Source organism: Stegodyphus dumicola, chromosome 7 (genome assembly GCF_044657685.1).
Source record: "Stegodyphus dumicola isolate Sdum_Otavi_A_Nest chromosome 7, ASM4465768v1".
NCBI lineage: Eukaryota > Metazoa > Arthropoda > Arachnida > Araneae > Eresidae > Stegodyphus > Stegodyphus dumicola.
In genome coordinates this window covers 183,755,921-183,777,585 of record NC_140774.1, presented here as the reverse complement: position 1 = coordinate 183,777,585, position 21,665 = coordinate 183,755,921, and positions in this window count along the sequence as shown.

Here is a 21,665-nt window from a genome sequence, read left to right as displayed (position 1 = left end):
CTTATCATGCCTTCGTAGTGTAGCGGTCTGCAAGCTGGGCGCGTATTTCAGAGGTCCGTGATTCGATTCCCGGCGAAGGCGTTGCTCATTTTTCAAGTCTCCTCCTTCCAAAAAGTACCTAATGTGTCTACACAGTGTTGCCATTGATCGCTACGAAATCTTCGAGTTTATTAATCAAAAATTCGTTAAAGTTCTACAAAATATGAACAAGATACTAAAACTAATTTGAAATTCAAATTCGGGTGGAGGATTACGTTATTCAGTATCTGATGGTTCTAGGTACCCTTAGTTTTTTACAATGTTAGACATATACGCACATTCATGCAAATTCCTATTTAATTTCTTTAAATATAATATAGGGTGATAATATTTGGTGGCAACAATTTGAAAAGTGATACAACGCATTTAAGTGTCTCGACGCAAAATCCGTTTAGAGACAAATATCCGTTTGGGGATTAATGCCGGTTTCGTCTAACAAGCTTTATTTACTTATTTATTTATTTTTTTAATGTTACGACTCATGGTACTGTTCCGTTCTGAGGACCTTAAAAAAATTGCAGCGAAAATATATGCGCAAAAGCGCCAAATCTAGCAAACGCGCTCATTTAACAGCGCGCCAAATCTAGTGTACGCACTGATTTCAGATTGCGTAACTTTATAAAGTTCTATATTTCTTACGACGTCATGGAAATACTAGTTTAATTTTTAAATCCTTTTTTGATTTTAATTTTTTTTTTTTTTTTTGGATATCCTATGGATTTAACAATTTGGGAATTGCTCATGACGAAAAGTGTGCAATAGAATTTTGGGTAAAGCGCAGACTCAGTCACTGGACGCGTTTTTAAGAATTGCACATACTCGGTCTCCATGTACACATCGACCTATTTTCCCTTCAAAAAAAAAAAAAAAAAATCCCGGAATTGCACAAAAATGGCACTGCGCACATCCTTGACTTTATCTATGTACACATCGACCTATTTTCACTTAAAAAGTAAAAGAAAATTGACAAAAATCCAATTGTTTTTACCCTTGTAAAAAGCGGCAAACAAATAAGGGAGCGATTCTGCACTTTACCGAGAATTGTTTCAAAGAAAAGGCATCATTCATTATAGAAAATTCTGTTTGAAAAATCAACGAGATGAAATTGTGCTTTAGCGATAACTCAATAGCGAAATAGCGATGCAGGCATCCATTCAGTTATGTTTAGCAAATTTTATATAAATTATAATAATGATCCGAAATAGTTATTGACTCTTATACTTCCATTCAGTCATGTTTAGCGTTTTTTTTATATAAATTATAATAACAAAAAAGTATTATATGAAATTAACCTTTCATCTAAATTAAAACATCAATCTTAAATAGTTATTTACTATTATACTTCTTTTCTTGCCGCAATTATTAGGGTTGCCGCAATTATTTTTGGCAGCATTGGCATCATAGTTTGGCGACTTTTTACAGCCCTCAAAACCGAATAGTACCGGATTCATTTAGAATTTAGCAGGTTTCTTGCTAAATTCTAAATTAAACATACTTTCCTACTATAAGAGTAGTTTTATTCACCTTTACTACAACAGCTAGCAGCAATTCAACAAATACACGAATATTTATCTGTAATCCAATTCTCCTTTTAGGTACATATGTTTCTGACACACCTTCCTCAATCTCAATTATGCTACAAGAGCAGACAGAATATAGGGGAATATCTAATCCATGCCATTTTCACCCGCTACCGAATCTCGAAGGCCGTAAGAGTTGTACCAAATTAGCTACTTACTACTTATCGGGTTTTGCTAAGGAGATTACCACTCGTTACCAACTAAACGGAACCTCCTATCAGAGAAGTTCACGCTAGAGCAGGGTAACTCCTGTTCGGAGCTTAGTTTTTCCGCTTAAATCGATACTTGGTAATGTTTGTTGACATCTGTGGCGCCATTTGTCAACGAGCGTGGATGTCCGATGAGCTGAAGAGGAAGATGTCTAAATTTCTGTCCATACTGAAGAACGACTCAATCGGCCGGTAGAATTGCATGCTCTTATTTTTGCTCTTTTTATTGTTCAGAGAGCTATTGGAAGCCGACATAAATAGTTGGTGATTTTGTGCAATCTATCCATTTGACAGCGCATTTTTACAAGCATGACTATCGGAAGCTACCAGAACAAACGCCTTGTCAACGCATAGGGTGTACACATATATCTGTCTTTAATTTAATTTAATTATAAATAAAAAAACTGATGTGTACACCACATAACTTCCTTTAACAAAATATTAAATTATACGCATTTTTCTTGCATTTCATTTAAACTTATTGGATTGAATTAAATCTATTTCGCCGACAGCGAATAAACCACAATAGAATAAATGCATTCTTTAAAATTCACTCTAATATTTGTTTACCATAGCGACACTCTGGCGCTAGATTCACTTAAAAATTATTACTGTAACTAAATTGGTATTACTGTCAGTTTGCGCGTAGTGCTTCAGTACAAATTTTAAATTTTCGGAAAATACTGTTAGTTTTTTCTTTATAAAACAAATTCTTATACACTATTAAGTAAAATAAATAAAGAAAGATAATCATCTATGTATAAAGATGACACACTGAAAATTTCATATATGTACGACAAAAACAATTTGACTTATTAAAACTTTTTGTGTTGCGAAAAAGTGATGACTCCACTTCAGTATTATATTTCGTTCATATTGTTACGAATTTGGTATTTAAAAAAAAAGCTAATGTTAGTTCAGTTATAAATTAAATGGTTTTATTTCTCGCGCAGTGCAGCGCGTGACGAATATTAAAAGAAAGCTAAGCTGGAAAATTGAAAATACAAGAGCGCGTGCATTAAATAAATAAATATCTCTTTTTCATTTCGAGAAAGTACTGGAAAATTCTAGCGCGTGATTTTAAAATCTTATAAAAGGAGGAAAACATCTCAGTTTGTAGTAGTTGCTTAGTTTGTTGTTGTTTAGAAAACTGCCGTTGTTGATTATAGCGAATTCGCGGATTAGCGTTCTTTAGCTGTTTTGAATTACGTTCTATTGTACATTTAAGTAGTTAAAAGATAACTACTGTGAGATATTGTGATACTGCATGATAATTTGAGAAAATTTAAGCATTTCTGTTGTGATAGTAATAAATTTTTGTTCATTTTTCATCGGACTTGTGCATTCATTTCATAACGAACCCGTACGTACACAACAATATTATAACTCATAATGCACAAAATTTATATCATTTAAAGAATAGAATTATCTAATCGTTGCCACATGTTGTATTCAAATACTATAATAAAGCTAGAATGATGTATAAAAGAAATTAAGCAAACAAAACAAAAAAGAAACAGTTTTTCACAGACGATTGAGTATTTCTCATTTAATTAATTCAGTTCTCACTTCGCGAGAAGGCAAAAATACATAAAAACTCAAAATATCTGTATTAAAAATTACGAAGTAAATTTTAAACGCTTATTTCCTCGAAAAAATTCCAGAAAGGATTAAGCATGATTTAAATAATAAATGAAGGCGTTATCTTTGTTGTTGCGAAGTTAAGTTTCTCTAGGTTGGCAACAAATCCACTAGTTTCCTGTTTCAAACGTAAACATTAATGGCCGCCATTAAAAAAGGCTTAGCGGCAAATAAACAACTTTAAAATTGCTGATAATTCTAAAAATATCGCACACAGATTTACTAAAGTCATAAAATCCGTCACCGGAAGATAAAAACAACATAATTCAATCATTTTAAAAGCAAAAAATTCAAAATTTACCAACATATAAGAGTAAAGAAACTGAGATCATTGAGCCGGGTAACAAAGTGGATATATATATATATATAAATATATTTATATCCGTTTGGTGCGGCCGATTGCAACCAAAATACGAGGTGCACATCTACATGTTATAGCAGTCCTATATACAAAATTTCAACTTTCTGAGGCTACTCGTTTTTGAATTATGCGAGATACGTACGTACGCACGAACGTACGTACGTTCGTACAGACGCCATGAAAAATTCTCCTCAGAATTAATTTTAAAGCAATTTTATAATTTTTTGAAGGAAAAGAGTATTTTATTCTGTCCTTACGTACAGATATCATGCAAAATCATCGTTAAATTGCATTCGATAGCGGTCAAAATGGATATTTTCGTTGAAATATGCTGCCTGAAACTTTTCGCGATTACAACACTTCCTTTTTACTTCGTACAAGGATGTAAAAAGTTAAAAGTCTGAAAGGTTTTGAGACTTTTAATTACATTCATAGGGTCGTTTTTTAACATTTTGTGTGTTACCTTTATTTATTAAATATCATGTCCTTCGCACTCAAACCATAAAATTCAGTTTAACAGCAATATCGGAAAACAATTTTAAATTAAGCATATCTTTAGAATTTCCGATACACAGTCTCGAGCGCTGGGGATAAAATTTTTTTTTTCTGTACAACGTTGCGATTGTTTGCTTTGAAATCCTTAAGTTTGTTAATCAAAAATTCGTTAAAGTTTCACAAAATATGAAATTGATAACGAAACAAATTCCAAATTTGGGCTTCCACATGCCCATATTCGGAGAAGGATTACGTCATTCAAAATTGGATGGCTCTTGTTACCCTACTTTTATCACAATGGGAGAAACATATATACATTTATTCAGATTCTTCATTATTTAATTTATTTAAGTATAATACAGAGCGATAATATTTGGTGGCAACACTTTGAAAAGTGGAACCGGCATACAGGGATTCTACGCAAAATCGCCAAACGAAAACAATACTCCTTCATTGGCGAAGCCCCTTTGGACTAATAAATAATAATGAATAAACGGACATTTAATATAAGTGTTGTGGTATACTTTACAATTCTTCAAAGGAATAAAAAATGATTTGATTTGATTCCTTTACACCGAACAAAATCTCATTAAATGTTACAAACTTCATAATCGATAACACGAAATTTAAGGGAACAATTTCGTATATTTACGAAACGCAATTCTGTTTTACATTAAACAGTTAAACCATAGAACTTAAAGGTGAGTGAACATTATGTTTAACTCAATTTTGCATTTAATTTTAACGGAATGTAAAGAAAGTAACTTTATATTTTAATCTACTTTTCCTCAATATTGTATAATTTCACAACAAACATATTAAACATTGATAATATTTGTTCTAATTTATTGCTTAGCGTATTAAATACACGTTTTATAAAGAAGAATTTTATAAAGTGGTATTAGAAGGTATTTCTCCCATCTTCTTAGCATGCCTTTGTGGTGTAATGGTCAGCACACGTGGAGCGTATTCGAGATGTCCGAGGTCCGAGTCCCAACGAGAACATTGCACACTTTTCACGCTTTATGCTTAAAATAACCGAATATCTCTACTGTGGCGCTCGAACTAAACATGGTGGTGGATGATGATTCTTCACCACTTGGATTTGGCAAATGGGTGCCCCAATCCACCCATTTGCCAATATCTTATATACTCCCCTTTAAAAAGGGGAGTATATAAGATAATTCTCCCATCTTTCTGGCATGCCTTCGTAGTTTAATGGTCAGCACACTCGGCGCGTATTCGAAAGATCCAAGGTTCGAGTCCCGGCGAGGGCATTGCACATTTTTCATGTCTCTAGGATCAAAAACATCTAATGTCTCTACAGTATTATAGATAATACACCCCGCTAGTAAAATTTTTCATTTGGAAGAATATATGAAAATAATAAAATATTTGATAGGGGCACTATCTGATTTCCTTGTGAGGCCTATTAAATTACATACATTCTTTTGGCTGCAATTTGAAATTGGTTTCCATTTGAAATTCTTATTAGAATAGCTAATTAAGTCAGTTGGTGCACCAACGTAAGTGTCTTTTTGCCCAGTAGGACCAAAATTTAAGTTTAAATTTTGAGCGCCGAAAATTTTGTCCTCCTGCCACTTGACGAATTGCTTGTTTTCGCGTAGAAACAATCATTTTAATTGCAAAAATTTTTAACTCTTTTTAACTGTATTTGGTGTTCAAATGGAAAATGGAATGTATTTGGTGTATTTGGTGGTAACTGTATTTGGCATCAACTTACTTAATTAGCTATTCTAATAAGAATTTCAAATGGAAACAAATGGTGGCTTCGCTAGGCCTAGCGCCACGTAAAATTTTACACTGTTGATAATTCTACAACTACTGCATGCAGGTTAAGTAAAGACATAAAAACTTTAAGCGGCGCATAACTACAGCATAATTCAATTTAAAGCAAAGCACAATTTACCAACATATAAGAGCAAAAACATTGAGCTTACCGAGCCGTGTAAAATGATGCTTACATATGTATATATAAGATAAAAAATGTGTAAATCAGCTTCAGAATTTAATCATCATTCCTCATTTTTAATTTGCGTATCCCCTCTCTGTGTTCTAAAAGTAATAACTTTTTTAGACTGAGTCATTTCGAGATTAATCTATTGGTCCCTGGGCTTGCGTAACGCTGATGACGTAGCAGTTCGTAACTTGTAGCTGTTCGTAAAGTCAGCTGTTCGTAAGTCAGCTTGACGTAGCTGTTCGTAAGTCAAAACTTTGAGAACAGAGACCTTTCAAACCTAAACAAAGTCCTTCAACTAAGTGAGCTTCCGTACTGGGGAATCCTCCGAGAGGGAATCCTGCGTAGAGGAACACTTGCACTCAGTTCGTACTGCAGCAGACGGCGATGAATAGTGAAGCTAGACAACACAACACCTGTAGCTGTGTTCCAACGCTGTGCTAACACGCAAGGACCTTGTACGATACGTCACAGCCATGCGGATGAGGTGTCTGTCGTCCCGTGCCGTTGTGCTATTGCATGCCCCATTGCCCAGGATTTCGCCTTTTTTTATTCTCCTCTATCCATTTCTTCCAAACAGTTGTCACTCACATTACGCTGGGTTCGCGCTGCGATTGCCCGACACGAAAGTCACCCTCTCGCATGTCGAAGATGCAGCCTCATTCGAACTCCGTTAATTCGAACTCCATTCTCCCTATCGAATTTTGATGAAACTTGTTATGTACGTTATATGGACTATGGGGAAAAGATTTCTGCAATAAAAATATAGTTCACATTCTGACCACCAGATGGCAATTTTCAAAAATGGGTTATGCAGATTAATCAAAAATATAAAGAGACTTGCAGCCAGAGTCAGAAAATCATTCTGCATGTCTTTGTCATCGTTAATCATGCCCTTGATAGATCGAGCTTTACTGGTAAAACTGTTTTATCAAACCACTGTCTTCATACAGTATGGATCAACTCCCCACCATGGGCGCCAAGTCAAAGAACTGCTTCATGCTAACTTCGACGAGAATCGTGTAATATCCAGAGCTTTTCCAGATGCCTGATCTCCTCGTTCACCCGACTTAAGTCCCTGTGATTTCTGGTTGTGAGGATTCCTAGAAGACCGCTTTTATGAAGGAGGAATTAGGACTTTACCTGAGTTGAAAGCCAACATCACAGGTCATCTTGCTCGAGAGTTACTTCGCGCTGCCACTGATCTCGCTATTATGCGATCTCAACATGCAATTGATGTGACTGGAGCACACATTGAGCGAATTCTGATTCTGACAGATTTTGGTCATTCTTTAGGCGCCACAATTCCCTCTGTTGGTCAAAATTTTAAACTACTTTTTTATTCCAGAGCTCATGGTACATAGAACCATGGTCCCCATAGTTCCATAGGCCATGTACCCCCATAGTAAATAGAACATATATACCAAATTTTTTCAAAATTCAATAACCAGAACGTCTTGTAGAGTGGTATGAATAGGGTCCCTTTAATTATAACCACCCTGTATTGTTGTTTTTTAAGTAGTCTGTACTATAGTTGGACCATTTCTTCCGCGAGCATGAGCGCAAACACGCATGCGCAATTCGGACCAAATTATTCTCATTATAGGGTGGAAGGACGGGAACTTTCTTTCTCTCCGTATCTCTTTCCGGACTTTCACGTGACCTTTCACCTAGCAGCAAGTAATAACATTCCTTTTGGACGAGTCTAAGTGTTTTGGCAGAATGCCAACCAGGGTTGCGTCTGAGACGGTCGTACTGCATTCTAATGCTGAAGTAAAATTTTTAAAAATTGAAGTTATCGATGTAAAATTATAATAGTATCTTAGAAGTTATTAATGTTTTATCAGAGGTAACAGCATCAATTAGAATAATCTCAAAACTCATATCAAATCTTTCATTTAAAATTAAACGAAAGTGTTCGATGATATTGTAATAATCTACTAGAAATTAATGAGTATAAAACTCAAATTTATGTTTTCGTTTTGTTATAATAGGCGAACATTTACACATGAAATGAAACCTAACACTGTATCTACCGTTTTTTTAAATATCTTCGTAATTTCTCATACGCATAATATATTCATAATATCTCATCAATTAAATTGTTTATAAAATATTTATTATTTTGTGCCCTTTGTTTTGCCTTCAAATTCTTTAATTTAATTACTAACTATATATTATTATTCCTTTCTGCCGTACGTTTACATTTTGAACAACATTATAACTTAAGTATGTTTATTTTAATTTTAATTAAATTTATTTTTAATTAAGTTAATTTTCTTATTCACTCTGCTATTTTAATTAATATTATGATAATTTATAGTCTTTCGCCATAAATATAAAAACCAATAATCTGATTGATGTCAGCATTGAGAAATTCCATTGAAAACTTAAATAAAGAAATTCAGAGAAGGATGACAATATTAATATAAATAAGTTCATTAATTAAATCATTTAACGGATGCAGATACGAAAATTAAATAACTTCAAAAGAATCTTTCTCCAGAAAGAGGCAATCAAAATAATTTTAACTATAATTTACGCCATTTTGCTCATATATTTTTGTTATAAAAATATCTTTAACGGTGAAACGTAACACTTGTTTTATTTCATGCGTTTAAGAAACCGGTTATAAACAGTATTTTTTCTACCTCAGTACAACTTTGATGCTCTGTTTATTAAAGTTACCTTTCATACTTCTATAATACAGTCTTCATTTATTTTTTATAATTTCGCTTTTAATATATAAGATAAAATAAAAAAATTACAGCATAATTTTTCTTCCTTGTACGACGTAAAGGAAGTATTGTAATCAAGAAAAATTCCGGGTACCATATTTCAACGAAAATATCCATTTTGACCGCTATCGAATGCAATTTAACGATGATTTTACGTGATATCTGTACGTAAGGACAGAATAAATGACTAGTTTTCTGCAAACAAAAATAAAACTGATTTAAAATGGATACAGAAGAGATTTTTTCGTAGCGTCTGTACGTACGAATTTGTCTCGCATAACTCAAACAAGAGTCGTCTCAGAACGTTGAAATTTTGTATATAGGACTGCTATAATATGCAGATGTGCACGTCCCTTTTTGGTTGCAATCGGCCACACCAAAATTATATAAATATATATGTAATAATAAAATTCCATAGTCAAAATTACACTTAAAATTCTAACTGTATGTTCTTTTCATTTTTAATGGCGACTTTCTCTTCTTTGAAAGTACGTGGAATTAAATGCACAGCCCCGTAGTCAAGTTGTTTTTTTTCCCGCCTTTTCTACACGTACAACTTTAGAATGTTCTGGATTGGCTGACGAGGCTGACGTCATTTCTTGGAAGCTCCGCCTTTCCAGAGGCTATAAAAGGACTCGCAAAAGAATATCGGGGGCTTTTTCTTAAATGTCACGATGCAGTAAACTTCATACAAAAAGTTATTAGTAATTCTTTTTATTTACTCCAGATATCTGATTTTGTAACTGCTATTTCTCCTGAATAATAATAAATGGATCCTCTTTTTTAAACTTATCGTCTGATAATTTAAGTTACGACAAAAGCTGGTACGTCACATATATATATGTATCCACTCTGTTACTCGGCTCAGTGATCTCAGTTTCTTTATTCTTATATGTTTGTAAATTGTGCATTTTTTGCTTTAAAAATGATTGAATTATGTTGTCCTTATTTTCCGGTTAAAGTTTTTATGCCTTTAGGAAACCTGCAAGCAATATTTGTTCCATTATCGATAATTTAATAGCTGTTTAAGTGCGGTTAAGCCTAATTTTTAAACAACATGGCAGACATATTTGTTTACATTTTAAACTTATCAGAATAGTGACATAATTATTTCTGCACCTTTAGTGTCCTTTTCGAGTTGGACCAAACGGAAACTCTTAGTTTTGTGCAACAAAAATTCTGTCTTGTTGCCTGCTTGCACAGAAACTGTAATTTTAATTATAATAATTGTTTCCTTAGTTGTTTTAACTGCATTTGGTGTTTTATGGTTTTGTATAGCTTTCAATTTTTAATGAAGGTGTTTTGCGTTTTTGTGTATTTTTGCCTTGTCAGGAAGTGAGAACTGAATTAATTGAATGAGAAATATATCTCTAATGAAATTCGAGGAAATAGGTTTAAATGAAATGCAGGAAAAAATGCGTATAATTTAATATCCCATACAAGGAAGTCATGTGATATACACATCAGCCTTATTAATTTTTTTGAGTAGAAGAGAATCCGCTATATACCAGCTTACAAGCTATCATAGAAATATAAATTAGCATTTCTTGTTACTTTTCTAAGAAATATAGTAGGAAGCTTCCAATTCTTAAGACTGAATTAAAACATTTTAATTAATAACATTCTTAAAAATTGGATTCCTTTCAAATAAGGAAAAGAATTGATATAATTGCTTTACAGTTTTTATATTATTTGTCATTCAATCTCAAAGCATAACTAACAGGCATTTCTATACCTCTGATTTTGCAGATTGTAACTAAAAGGATATTTTCTTTGACTTATTTCTTTTAAACCGTATTGGTTAGGAAAGGAAAAATATCATTTTATATAGAAGGAAATGGTGAACAAAATTTCTGCAGTTATGAAAGGAAAATTAATCACTGTAGGGTCTGTAAATAAAACTTTTCATCGCTTAACTATAACGTCTTTTCAATCGTTAATGAAAGAAAACAAAAATTTAAACATCAGGTATGCATGCGGAAGTCTGCGGAGAAAGAAGAGTCAGACGTCTGCTTCAGGAAAAAAAATGAGAAAGGGCGCAAAATTAAAATATCATAAATCAAGTATTAACGTGAAAGCGAACCAAAAAAAAAAAATATTTAGGAAACGTAGCTTTGAAATTAACCTTCGTATTAACTTCAGCTTTTGGAACTGGCGGGCAGAGCTTTAATTGCATGTTTGCGCCATAAATCTATCACAATCTGAGAGTATAATTTCAACGGAAAATTACAGAACCTTTTTACTTGCTCCAATGCGGACTCCAGCCGTTGTTCATAATAAGGCAGGAAGCCTTATTATGGTCTTTATTATGGTTCATAATAAGGTCTTTATTAATTAATAGGTACGCTACGTATGAAGGGACGGACATTGCTTCCTATGAAAGGAGAGGTACTGCTCGCGGTGAAGAATGCCCCATATACAATGTACAAGTAACGCATATACAAGTAACGCAAGTAACGCCAGGCCATATACAAGTAACGCCAAGCGGGGACCCTGCTGAGCCCCGTGGAGTGTAATTATCTAGATAATTAGTGTGCCTGGTAGAACACCGATATTGCCAATGGTTAAACAATGGGTGTTCACCACGCTTCATCATATGAGGTGTCACACAAAATAAACGAGACTAAGCATGTAGGTTGAAACCAAATGGGAGTTGGCAGCAATTGGTTTGGTGACGTCATCCCACACACCTACTACACTGAAGTACTAAAATGACTTCGGGAAAAAATTACGGAAAATAGGCCACAGTTGTGGTGTGACGGTTGGCTGTTGCACCAAGGCAATGCATCCGCTCACACGGCTCTATCTGTTAAGCAGTTTCTGCCCAGCAAAAATATTACTGTGAGGAGGCATCCTCCTTATTCACCTGATTCGGCTCCTTGCGACTTTTTTTTATTTCTTAAATTTAAATGTTGCTTAAAGGGAACCCATTTTACCTCAGTTGAAGAGGTTCAGGCAAAAACGGAGAATCTCCTGAAGGGCCTTCCAGAAACCTCGTTCCAGAACTGTTACCAGCAATGGCAGCACTGAATGCAGAAGCGTGTGAATGCTGAAGGGGACTACATTGAAGGTGATAATGTCACGGAGAACTGATTCTGTAACTACAATGATTTATTGGACCAGTATCTTCTTTTTTTGTGTATCACACTTCGTATCCATATCCATATGAAAGGACAGAAAAATTACATCCACGCCTTCTCCGGGATACAAACCCGGGACCTACGATACGCAGTCAGAGTCAGTAACCACTGGAAGGCTAGATTTCAGCATTAAAATGCATTTGTTACAAGAGTTGTTAGATTCTCAAACAGCTTAAAGATAAAACTTTGATTGAAAATGCAACTTTAAGAATTTAAGATGGTAACAAAAATATATTGCCAAAAGATATAAAGATATATTGGTCAAACAAAAAGAGAGTTGAAGTTTCGTATCAAGGAACATGAATCTTATGTCAGAAAAGGCGAAATTAACAAGTCTTCAATAGCGTATCATAGTTGGACATTTAACCATAATTTTGACTTTGGGTCTGCAAAAATTATCCAAAAGGCTTCTTCCATAGGTGAGTTGGATTTTCTTGAGGCTTTTCACATTCACAAAGATTTAGCAGGTTTAGTTAGTGATTTGAAGTCCAATCCAGTCCTTTCTTATGCCTTTAAAATTCTACTATCTTAATTCAGTTATTTTTGCCGATAGATGGCGATACCTCCTCGCGTTTGGTACTACCAGAGGGTATAAAAATCCGTTCAGTGGCTGCTTTCCATTATTTGAAGTTCAGATTTTGAGCGTGAAGGTGCATTTGCCCCTCGCTCCCTATTTTAACTTCGCTAATTTTTCTGGTCTTTTATGCTTGATCAGATAGCCTGGCTCAGTAAAACTAGGCGGCGAGTGCAACTCTGATTAAAAATCCAGTTATAACCACGTGCAGTGCTGATAAGGACCACGTGTTTCTGTGACTCCTTCTCCTTTATTTTCTTCTTTCTAGGTATTTCTTTCTCCTGATGAGGAGGGACCTTTAGCTGCCCTCGAAATCGATTGTTTCATTATACTTACGCTAAATACAAGGTTGTTTTTACGATTTTGATTAAGACGGTAACTTTAAATTTATAGTAACGGATATTTTATAGCCACAGTTTCCCGCTAACATTCTAGGCTCATCAGTGGCCGACCGGTAAGGCCGCTAAACGCTGGTAGTTTCGACCTGGGTTCGATACCGGGGCGAACGAGCTGGCTGCATTGGTATTTTCGTGTTTTTACTCATGTGCAAATTATATATGAGCCACTTCCCTTAGAAATTCCTCCATGAATGCATCTCTCCACTTAGGCAGGTAACACAAGTATATTTTGTCATAGTCAACTAAACCAAACCATCGTGGTGTAACCGGCAGCACACTCGACGCGTATTTGAGAGTTCCGGTTTCGAATCCCGGCGAGAGCATTGCTTATTTTTCATGTCTCATTTTTCAAACAGTCCTGATGACTCTATCATGTATCAAATCGAAGTACTGTGGGTTCTTTTTGTTTAGGTATATTTGGAGAAGGAAAATGCCCTCAGAGACCCCTTCCCAATTGTTGATTCCGGGATTTTCCGGGAGCCGAATCGGTTAAAATAAGCGATTACAATTAAATTGCCTCAGTGCCTTGAGTACGAGATAGTTAGAAATATGCTCAAAAAATCTCGCAAGCGATGAAAATTGATAGCGTTTGAGAGCTCAAAGGGTAGGTTATTGAGCCATTCATGTTTCACTAGATACTTTATTTCCATTTTTATTTATTTTTCGGAATTCCATTAAACACCGGAATCTATTATTAAGGCAGTTGCAAATCTTACACCCTTACGCATTAAAATTAGGTGGAATATCATTAAACATTACAAGCTTCAAAAATGATTAATTTCGCAAAATTTATAGATGAAGTTACGCATAAATGCAAATATACATCTTTACATTACGGCGGTTATACAAATGAATAAATAAAACATATTTATTCAAGGTAGGACTGTAAATGAAAGAGTAGGGAAATTGACTTTAAAATTATAGTCGAGACGAAATTTTGCATCAAGAAACCTGAATTTCTGAATCTGTTCCGATTTGCATCACGCTCTAAAATCTAACCGTATTTTATGGATTATTAAAATTATTTAATTGCTTCACGATAACATAACCGGAAGGCAGGAGTAAAGGCAACGTAGCTTTGTGTAATTTTTACATATTTAATTCTGAGAAAATATTAATTTTATGCCATAAACTTAATATCTTAGAAGCTTCTACTATCAAACGAAGCAATTCCATGAAATTAGACTGTGGTTATAAGGGAAAATTTCCTTAAAAATGCTATAACAGTAATTTTTAGAAATGAGGTTTTTAATGAAGAAATGGTATTTTCAAGCACTAAACTATTACACTGAAATGACAGTTTGAATCACGTGATAATTAAAATTGTTTATAGCGATACGTTACATGAATACCACAAAATACGATATCCAAACGAAATAAATTAAAAAAATCTGAAAGCTTTTAGGTTTTATATTACGTCCAAAGGGACGCTTTGTGCGTTCCTTTATTTATTAAATATCATGTTCTCCGCACTTAAACGATAAAATTCAATTCAACAGCCGTATCACAAAATAACTTTAAAAAAAGCATACCTTTAGAATTTCCGATACACAGTCTCGCGCGCTGAAGATAAACATAATTTTTTTTTGTACAGTGTTGCCATCGATCTCTTTGAAATCTTCGAGTTAGTTAATCAAAATTTCAAAAACATGTTTTCAAAATATGGAATAGGTAATAAAACAAATTCCACGTTCCAAACTCGGGCTTCCAGATACCCATATTCGAGTGGAGGACCACGATATTCAAAATAGGATGTCTCTAGGTACCGTCGTTATCACACAGTGATACACACATTACGTAACATACACACATTCATGCAGATTCTTCATTATTTAATTTCTTTAAGTATAATGCAGGGCTCTAATGTTTAGTTGCAACAATTTGAAAAAAGATTCAGACTGTTATAGTGAACCAACGCAGAATGCCAAAACGAAATTTATAGCCGTTCTGGGAAAATTGCACCTTTGAGATAAAAGGAATTATAAGCAATATATGTGTGTCATGATAATAGTTTGATGTAGTTGACTATAGCAGAGCACTTGAGGGCTAAGTGGAGGTCTCTCTGAGGTAAACTGGTTTGTATACACGTTACACATGGAGAAAGCTAGGGAAATGTCCATACATCCAGCTCGTTCAGGAGATTCAAACCTCGGTCCGATCTACTAGTGTTCATCGACTTTATCACTCAGCTGCTGGTGGGTAGTGGTGATAAAGGATTGATGACTGAAATTAAGGTATCAATAGTAGGAGAAAACCTGAAAATATCACATCAACGCATGTAAAATAAGTATAGAAACAGTTTCATTTGCTGAGGTTAATGAATATTTTTCTTCTTTATGTTGGCAACTGTTGTAAGTTTGAGATTAGTTCAAAATATGCTTTGCAAAGAATATCAGCAAAATCCCTTCCCTGCTGTGATATGAGTGAAATTCGTTGAAGGCATGTTCTACCAAATAATATTTCACCTGAAAACGAAACACTAAGAAAGAAACAAATACGTCATTAAGAAATTGGCTCTTGTGAATGTACTACGAGGAAAACATAGCACGTGGAAGCTGAGTACGCAGAAGAAATATTTATTTTCTTAATTTTCATATAAAACTGAGTTTTATCCAGTTCTTTATTTAAGCTATGGTTAAAAAAATTGAGATTTCCAAGAAGGGTTTCCCGACAAAAGAGTGTGAAGTTCAATGGTTGTTTGGAAACATGCATTTGTTTTTTAATTTTAAAATTCTGCATCAGTCAGAATGTGACTGTTTGGATATTTTTCCAAGAAACATGCAATACAGGTTATTGGGAGGACTTGAATGTTAGCTGTAACACTCTTCATTTAGTATTTTATCTAGGAAGAAAGACAATGATTGGGATCACGTGATGCATTGTAATTTGCAGTTTCACCGAAGTTGAGAATCACGACTACACACATTAACAGCCACATTAGAAATAAGCTGCTGCAGAAGGTGGATTATCTAATGAGGCAACTAGAAATTCTAACTTTGAAATAAAATGCACACACAAACACCATATGCTTAAGTGTTGAGCAGCAAAACATTCATAAAGCTCGAAACACAGCAAAGAAATTTTTTTAGCGCTCAAAAGCAATTTCAGCTAAAATTCAGCTTCTTCAGCTGGTTCAGTAAATCTTCTTAAAACCTGGAAAAAAAACCCACCACCAGCAGCCGAGTAATAAAACCGTTGAATATTGGTAACTCGATCCGGACTTGAATCTAGGCCAACGAAATATCTGCATGGTTGCTTTTAATAGTTTTCTTCATGTGAAACGTAAATATGAGACAGTTTTCCTTAGTAAAGTGCTTCTTTAAGGGGTGTTGGAACCCCAAAATCTTCAAAAAATTGCGATTTGAGATTTTTGCATTTTCAAATTCTCTACACTTTTAACTTTCTAAAAATACCATACTTTAATCTCTATGAAAATTAGAACTGTAAAAAAAATCTAGTTTTAATTCGTTATCTAGTGCTTTGATCAATGACGAAACGCGTTTTTCTCCAAACGTGATTTTTTTATACTCGATGTACCTTTTCTCAGGAACTACTGCTCACAGGTATCTAAACTTTTTATGGCTTATTTATTAGGTTTCCTAATATTTACTGAAATGAGCTTTTTGTAATAAACTTAGAATAAAAAAAATTTTTTTTTATTTTTTGTGTGAGAAAAGTGCTAAATTTTATTATGCCTAACAAAATATTCTGTAATTTACTCTAAAATTCAAAATGTTTCAAAAGCTCATTTCAGTATAATCAGATAGGTATACTTTAATTAGAGAAAAAATTCCAAGCTTGTATCTACAGCAGATTTTGAGAAAATGTACATCGAAAATGGCCAATTTAACATTGTCGGTATAGGGGTTTCTGATACCCCTTAAAGCAGTAAACAGACTGTAGAGTCATTAGGTTAATTGGCAGCCAGAGAGATGCAAAATTAGCAACCGCCTTCGCCGGGAATCGAACCACGGACCTCTGCAATACCGTCCCAGCGTGCTACCGTTACACCACGAAGGCACGCTAGGGAAGTGGAAGAAATACCTTATATACGCCCCCTTTTCAAAGGGCGACTACGGTTTTAGGGGACCTAGTCGCCAAATCCTGAATGCGGAGAATCATCATCAACGACACTTTTAGTTCGGGCGCCACTTGTAGAGTCATTAGGTTAATTGGAAGCCAGAAAGGTGAAAAATTAGCAACCGCCTTCGCCGGGAATCGAACCACGGACCTCTGGAATACCGGACAAGAGAGCTACCGTTACACCACGAAGGCACGCTAGGGAAGTGGGAGAAATACCTTATAAGAAATCCCATATTTGATTTGCCATTTTCAAATAACCTAACTTAATCTAACCTAAAAGTTTCAAAGGGAGTTGTGACTTATCTCACGTGTCTGACAGTAACGTCAGGACAAGGCCACTAAAATCGTCATGGCAAGTAGGGCATGACTATGTCTGTCATTGGCAAGAGCCTTGAGCCCGGCTAGGTGAGAGTCCGGCTTTGCTCAGTTTCGCCCCCAGTTTTGAAGAAGAGCACCCCAAATGGGTCCAGCAATCTCCCACCCATTCACCTCTCTTCTCCTACTACCAACCTCTATACATTGACCAAAATCCCTGCCTTCACCAGGATTCGAGACCACGCCCTTCGGTACGACAGTCAGCGTCACAAACCACTCTCCGGTTGGGCGGCTCAAAGCGAGTTCTTTGCACACGTGTGATTTAAGTCGCAAATATGCTATTTGGTAACTTAATCTTCCACATGGAGATTGGCTTCTCTGCCGATTGCAATAATTGTGATTTTATCACTTATCTAATCAAATCTTGATAAATAATTTTTATCACTTACCTAATCACTCTATTTACATATTACCCGGTGATTTTACCTTTATTAGGTGAATTTATTTAGACTACAGTTTAAAACAATTCATGCTTCAATACTGTTACGAATTTTGAATTTAGATAGGTAATTTTAGCAGAATTATAATTAAAACTGCTGTATTTCTCCCTGCAATGCAGTGCGAGACAAATTTTAAGGGAAAGTTATGCCGGGAAAGTAAGAATACAGGGCACGTTGAGGAAATGCTTAAATCGGTAATTTGTATTGAACTTAAATAAATGTAATTGACTGCTATGTTAGCCGAAACGTAATTCCCTCCTCGTATTGCTTTCTAGTAATGTCGAGAAGCTGAAATTGATAGAAATATCTCGCGCAGCTGGTTGAAAACTATTTAAGGCGAAGAGAAAGCTTCTGCTCTCAGTTGTACAGTTAGCAGCTGTTGTTACTGTTAAGAGTTCAGCTTGAGATCGGATTAGCTTTCTCGTTAGATACGATTTGCATTGCGTTCTGTTTAACGTTTTTAGTAGTTTGAAGTATAACTGCTGATTGTACTGCGTGATATTGTGAACGCTTGTACGAATATCTCTGAGGAACATACCAGCGTTCTGTTATATTTCTTGTGATAAGAATACTTTTTTTAACCTATTATCGTGTAAGGATCCTAAGTTTTACTAACGTTTATTTTATTTTAAATCTTTACTATCACTTCTTATTTTCTACTTCCGGCCAGAATTAAAAGCTTTAACTTATTTATGCAAATTTGTTGGCGAACGCCAAGTACTTAAGTTGTGGCTTTTTGCCAAGCAAAGGAGAGGAAGGAGTTAGTAGAAGCAGGCCGCTTGCCTTAGCAGTTTTTACTCGGTTGCTGGTTGCCTTGCAGGCCAGAGGTTTAATCCTCTTGATAATTTTAAACGTATTGTAGTGTTAACAGTTCTCTGTACTACATACGGCTTCCTGTTAATATACGGCCAATCTTCTCGGAGGCCCTTGTTTGTTACTCCAAAGTTAAGTTAGAGTTTAGTTAATATTTTTATATTCTTACGTTCAGACCACTCTGTATTCCGAAGTCCGGAAATCATTGTAAAGAATGAAAAATAAAGGGTTTCGTATACCCTTCCTGTGTATCTTGTCTACTTCCCACATTTATTGAACATAGCTTGAGTAAGCTCCCTGTTCCGAGTCAGGTTCTTGAATGTTCCCAAAGCAAGTAAGGCGGAACATTGAACCTGATAATCGGACTTGTGCATTCGATCTATTACGAACCTGCACACAGGCAACAATATTGTGATCACATTAACCGACTTATTATTCACAATAAGTAATGCATTTCCAATGTTTTTGTATACAAATGGGCCACACTTCGGGCAACCGATAACAGAACCTGAATGATAATATAATTAACTAAGCCTCTCACTGCAGCTAGTTTGGAGAAAACGCCAATAGAAGTGGACTTCATGCTTGATGTTAAAAAGCAAGAATATCCTATACTGTAAACTTCGCACAGTTTTGAAGAGAATGTGTATTAGTGCTGTCATCCACGAAGTTCTAAATGTATAGTGGTAACAATGTATAACTATATATTTATAAACTTTTTACAACAATAACACTCAATAATTTTTGCGAAAACGTAGTCTAATAATTTAAGACAATTAATTAGGTGTGAGAGATCATCACAATACGTAGAACAAATAGTAAACTTCAATAAAAAGATTAAAATAAAATATCGTATGTTTCAAAATGATTGCATTTACTGGATAAATATGCATTTAAAATTCCATTAGTATTTTCATCTGTACTTCGTTTTATTATCACAGCTATCTTTTACATATCATGTCCATTTAAAGTTAAAATTTTACAGTAGGTGTGGTGTTTAGATATCCTGACCATCATCGCTGAAAGGATTAAAGGAACTTTTATCTCAGGAACGGATTCGGAATGAATTGATCAATCGATGTAATTAACTGATTAATGAGTTGTCAAATTATTTGCGAAACAACTAGTTATCTGAATACAGTTCACACCAGTTGTGAAACAATGCGCAAAAGGTAATTCAAAGGCCAGGAAGATATATTCTACTACCTACTGACATCTGATTTGTTTAGCCTCCAGCTACAGTAAACCAACTCGGATTTGAATTTCAAAAGGTTACGAATGATGGTACTCTGTGGAATATTCAATTATCGGAATAGATCAGAAATTACGGCCGCCGAGGAACTGTCTTTCGAATGCATGGAACAGCAAACAAATATTCCACCGGTAATGAGATCCCATTCGGGATGATGGCGATAATCGCCATGGTGAAATACAGTACACGAGATTCGACACCAGTTAAATTGTAATCTCTGGAGGAATTTATGTAGTTAATAATTTTTCTTTGCTAACCGGCAGTACGAACTATAAAATATCACACATTTGTTTTCAACAGATATATTGTGATTTTTTTATTGTTAGATATAATACACAAATGCTACCACAACTCATTTCAAACAAAGCCAGTTTGAAATTTTAATACCTGTTCCATTTCTAACACAAGCAAATTGTATTCTTCTATAAGTGCGTATTAAAGTCAATATTAAGCAGTAATCTCGTCGTTGGAATAATATTAAGTGAATGAGAATTAAAGCTTAAAAAGTAACATAATTTAAATACAGCGTTATTTTGACGTCACCAATACAAACTTAATAGAGAAAGAAACTGATAGATATGAAACTGCGAAACACTTAACAAATAACAAAAAAAATATAAAAAATAAAATAATAAAAATAATAAATATATAATTAAGAAATAAAAAAATCGGAAAGCTTTCAGATTTTACATTACGTCCAAAGAGGCGTTGTTTAACGTTTGGTGTGTTACCTTTATTTATAAAATATCATGTTCTTCGCACTTAAATCACGAAATTCAATTCCACAGCAATATCTCAAAATAATTTTAAAGTGAGCATATATTTAGAATTTCCGATATATAAACTCTCGCGCTAGAGATAATTTTTTTTTCGAACAGTGTTGCCATTGCTTGCTTTGAAATCGTTGAGTTTGTAAATTAAAATTCGTTAAAGTGTTAGAAAATATAAAATCGATAATAAAATAAATTTCAAATTTCAAATTAAGGCTTTTAGATGCACGTATTCGGTGGAGGATTACATTGTTCAAAATTCGATGACTCTAGGTACCATTGTTTTATCACAATGCGGAAACATACATACATTTATGCAGATTCGTTATTATTCAATTTATTTAAATATAGTGACGAATGATTTTATTTGGTGGCAACAGTTTGAAAAGTCCAAAACGAAATTAATCGCTATTATGGGCTAACATCCATTTGGCCAAGAATATAAAAATATAAAAGCAAAAAATTAATTTAAAAATAATTTGAAAGAGTTCAGATTTGAACGGTCGCCCAAAGTGTTTGCTAAGTTTTTTTACCCTCTCGATAAGCTCGCAGTCTACCATTCTGCTCTTGTTAGGTCATTCCGTTTTGTTTTTTGTCTTCATAATTTAAGATCATTTGCTTCTCACTTAGGCCATATACAGTTAAACAGAAAATTTACAAAATTTTTAAAAGCAATATGTGTTTGAAATTTTTGATGAGGTGTTAAATATTTTCAGACTTTTCACAATTCTTCAAATCAGTATTCTGTTTTCTTATTAAGATGGCATGCAAAAACTTTT